This window comes from Pongo abelii, chromosome 1, assembly GCF_028885655.2.
Source record: "Pongo abelii isolate AG06213 chromosome 1, NHGRI_mPonAbe1-v2.0_pri, whole genome shotgun sequence".
In the NCBI taxonomy this organism is placed as follows: domain Eukaryota; kingdom Metazoa; phylum Chordata; class Mammalia; order Primates; family Hominidae; genus Pongo; species Pongo abelii.
The window spans coordinates 93510692-93515430 of NC_071985.2; the positions used below are offsets into that span (position 1 = coordinate 93510692).

General features: G+C 45.1%; 1 pseudogene; it reads right to left on the reverse strand.

Annotated features, from left to right (window-relative positions):
* Nucleotides 1–2310: 2310 nt before the first annotated feature.
* LOC100437814 (keratin, type II cytoskeletal 8-like) lies at nucleotides 2311–4069 on the reverse strand (annotated as a pseudogene).
* Nucleotides 4070–4739: the final 670 nt, after the last annotated feature.

A 4739-nucleotide genomic window follows, 5' to 3' on the forward strand; every position in this document is an offset into this window, starting at 1 on the left:
GTCTGAGAGCCCTGGAAAATTTGCTCCATATGAGGTTGCTCTAGGGTCTCAAACTCAAAGGCCTACAGGGCCAGGCATATCATACCCAATGGAACATGAAAGAGACTAAGGCAAACAGAGAACATGCTATGTTCCAAAGGGAGCAGTTATTACAAAATCTAACAGGTTGTAGTCATCTGTAACATGAACCCCATGTTGACCAGTCTTCCAATTATTGGGATTTTTATATGAAATCTCCCCATTTGCAAATGTTGACTCTAATTCCAATTTAAAACACTGTGTAGACCAAACCAAACAAACCTACAGACCACTCATTTGTGACCCCTGCTTTATACCTTTCAATGGGCTCTTTCTCTAACCCAGGAGGAATTGGACTAGCCAAGGAATGCCTTTGGCTGACTCTGACTGGGGACACACAAGTGAAGTTAGGCTGTAAGAGTGACCTTCAGGATGAAAGTGCAACTCAACTTCCAAGGCGTGGCCAAGCAAAAGAAATGATTCCGTATATCCTACAACTCCTAGATGCTCATAAGCTCGGAAATCACTTTCTGATAATATATTAGTTTCAATCCACCATCTTGTTTTTTTATGTTTCTTTTTTCTTCTTTTGAATTTTTAACAAATTGTTTCATTTCTTTTTTTGTCCTCTACTAATTTAGAAATTATATACACAGTTTCTGTCTTATAATGGGTTGACCTCAAATTTACAACTTGCGTTCTTAACTTGTCCAATGTTGTTGTCTAATGTTAAGTACCTTTACTGCTCCCTCCCAGACAGTATAAGAATCCTAAATATTTTCAGGTTTTAATTTTATTTTTATTTTTATTTTTTATAGAGATGGGGGTCTCGCTTTGTTGCCCAGGCTGGTCTTGAACTCCTGGGCTCAAGTGATCTTCCCACCTCAGCCTCCCAAAGTGCTGGGATTACAGGTGTGAGCCAACCTGCCTGGTTGGGAACCCTAAATATTTTAATTACACATCCCCTGCTCTCCACTGCCAAACCTCACTTTTGTGGCTTTTCCATTTTTGTCTGGCTGGAAAGATGACTCTTAGGGCCACCTTGGAAGCAATGTGCTGAAAATGGAGAGTCTTTGCCTGCCCTGGTACCTGAATAAATAAGCAGGGAAGGGCTGCATGCCTGCTATGTGTTTACCCACTCTGTACTGTTAGGTGATTAAGGAATACATTTATGATGGTTAAGGCACTGATATTTGGGGATTTGCTTGTTACAACACATAACATTATCCTATTTAATACAGATATTTTCAGACGGGCACGGTGGCTCACGCCTGTAATCCCAGCACTTTGGGAGGCAGAGGTGGGTGGATCACAAGGTCAGGAGATCAAGACCAGCCTGGCCAATATGGTGAAACTCCGTCTCTACTAAAAATACAAAAATTAGCTGGGCATGGTGGTGAGCACCTGTAGTCCCAGCTACTCGGGAAGCTGAGGCAGGAGAATCACTTGAACTCGGGAGGCGGAGGTTGCAGTGAGCCAAGATCAAGCCACTGCACTCCAGCCTGGGCAACAGGGCAAGACTCCGTCTCGAGAAAGAAAAAAAAAAGAAAGTAATTTGTCCTTTTTCTCTAATCGTTTTTTTAAAAAATTTCTGTGGTTCTTTCAATATGTGTCTTTACAGATAAGGAAGAATTCTTTATTTGTAACATAACCACAATATTGTTATCATACAAAATATTAACTGTAATTCCTTAAATCACCAAATATCCCATGTACAAAATTCTGATTGTCTCACAAATGTCACTTGTTTTTTAAAAACAATGTGTTTGTTTAAACCAGTATTTACAAGGTGCACACATTATGATCAGATTATATCTTTTTAATCCTTTTATCTATAGGTTCACCCTCCATATTGCTCACTCTCCCTCTCTCTTTCTCTGTGTGTGTGATTTTTACATACATATGTATATGTATATACACACACACAAGTATATAAAAATATAAATATAATTTTTTTCTGGCAGTTCATTTGTTAAAGAAACCTGATTGTCTTCCAGAGGCCCCATAGTCTGCATTTTGATGATTACAGTTTAATGGTATCCTTTTAGTAAGATAACTTCATAGTGTTGTGTAGAGTGTACACTAGTCTCTCTATGCTAATATGGTCAATGTCTATATCCATTAGTTCACTAAAAGTTATATAATATTGATATCCCAATTACATCATATATTGATTTATTAGATGGAATACACCTATAAGGATAAATTCCCCTTCATCTGTTTTTTGTTTTTTGTTTGTTTGTTTGTTTTTTGGCAGAGCTAGCTGAGGTTTTATTTTGGACCAAAAAAAAAACAAAAAAACAATTGAATTGTTTTGTAGCTGGAGGCATGGGCAAGGGGGATCCCCAAGTAGTAAACTCCCCCGCAGGTGGGCTGAGGGCTAGAGCTGAGCCTCAGGTGGGTCTCCTGTTCCCAGTGCTACCCTGCATAGCGGCCTCCCTCCCGGGCTCTGGGGCAGCGCAGGAGGGGCAGGCTGGGAGGGGCTGCCGCAGCTGTTCACTTGGGCAGGAGTCGGAGGACTCGGACACCAGCTTCCTATCACGTGTCTCGATCTTCTTCACAACCACGGCCCTCGAGGAGCTGGTGCGGCTGAAGGAGCTGGAGCCCGCGCCAGAGCCAAAGCTGTAGCCCAGGCCATAGCTGAGGCCGGGGCTTGTGAGGCCCCCATAGGCCGAGCTCAGACCACCTGCATAGCCGCTGGTGGTCTTCGTGTGAATACTCATGTTCTGCATCCCAGACTCCAGCCGGCTCTCCTCGCCCTCCAGCAGCTTCCTGTAGGTGGCGATCTCGATGTCCAGGGCCGGCTTGACGTTCATCAGCTCCTGGTACTCACGCAGCTACCCCAACATGTCCTGCTTGGCCCGCTGCAGGGCGGCCTCCAGCTCGGACAACTTGGCGTTGGCATACTTAATAGCCAGCTCTCCGCACTGCTGGGCATCTGCAATGGTGGCCTCCAGGGAAGCCCTCTGGCCTTTGGGGCCCTCAATCTCAGCCTGGAGCCGGCTGATGTTCCGGTTTATCTTGGAGATCTCAGCCTTTGTGCGCCACAGGTCATCCCCGTGCTTCCCAGCCAGGCTCTTGCAGCTCCTCATTCTTGATCTGGTACATGCTCTCAGCCTCAGCCTGGCTGCGGTTGGCGATCTCCTCGTTCTGTGCCTTGACCTCAGCAATGATTCTGTCCATGTCCAGGGAGCGGCTGTTGTCCATGGACAGCACCACAGATGTGTCCGAGATCTGGGACTGCAGCTCCCGGATCTCTTCTTCATACAGCTGCCTGAAGAAGTTGATCTCTTCAGTCAGCCCTTCCAGGCGAGACTCCAGCTCTACCTTGTTCATGTAAGCTTCATCCACATCCTTCTTGGTAAGGACAAATTCATTCTCCATCTCTGTACGCTTATTGATCTCATCCTCATATTTGTCCTTGAAGTCCTCCACCAGCCCCTGCATGTTGCCAAGCTCCACCTCCAGCTTCAGCTTCTCCTGGCCCAGAGTCTCCAGCTGCCACCTAAGATTGTTGATGTAGCTCTCGAACTTGTTGTCCATGTTGCTCCGAGCCGTCTTCTGCTGCTGCAGGAGGCTCCACTTGGTCTCCAGCATCTTGTTCTGCTGCTCCAGGAACCATACCTTGTCTATGAAGGAGGCAAACTTGCTGTTGAGGGTCTTGATCTGCTCCTTCTCCTGGATGCGCACGGCCTGGATGTTGGGGTCCACCTCCAGGACAAGGGGGCTCAGCAGGCTCTGGTTGACCATGACTGCGGTGATGCCTCCCATGCCGCTGGCCGCACCATAGCCGCCGCCCAGGCCACCCCGAAAGCTGCTGCTGCCCACTCGGGAGAAGCTCAAGGAGCTGATGCGGGCACCGGGCCCACTCAAGTAGGAGTGGTTGCTGAAGGCCCGGGGACCAGAGGCGGACACCTTGTAGGACTTCTGGGTCACCCTGATGGACAGTGGAGGCAGCAGTGGAAGCAGGCAGGCCAAACCAGGCGAAAATCCTAGAAGGAGCAGAGAAGCTGCTTCTTGGTCCCCTTCATCTTTTATCAGTTACCCAGTAGTGCAGTTTATATAGGAAAGACAGAATACATATATGATTATTTCCTTTATTTACCAGTTTTCAAAAAAAAAATTAATAAACTGGTTCCCTAGCATCCTCCAAGTAACCAATTTACTTTGCTTTATTGCCGTTGTTTCTGTCATTAGGAATTCATAGATTTGAACACATTTGTTGTTTTGATCTACACCTAAGGGTGTAGCCCTTTGAGATTCTGGTTTAAAATGGACGTGTCTTATCAGAGCCTCACCTTTGGCAGGTCTTGGGTTTTTATTTTTGTCACCTTAGCCCCACGTCATCACCAAAAATACAGCTTAGTTTGGAAGATTGGAAATGGCTCTCAGGGCAAATACAACTTTGAGTTAAGGGCATGTTTCACTAGATTTTCATCTTCTCCTAGATGTTGGCCTATTAATTCCTATCTTAATTGCTTTTTTATATTTCCTAAATATTTAATTCAGTTTTATGACTATTCTCAGTAGGAAGATTGTTCTGAATTCTTTAGTCTCCATTACTATAAGAATTTACTTCCTTATGTGGTATATATACACCATGGAGTACTACTCAGCCATAAAAAGAACAAAATAATGCCTTTTACAGTAACTTGGATGGAGCTGAATGCCACTATTCAAAATGAAGTTACTCAGAAATGGGAAATCAAATACTGCATGTT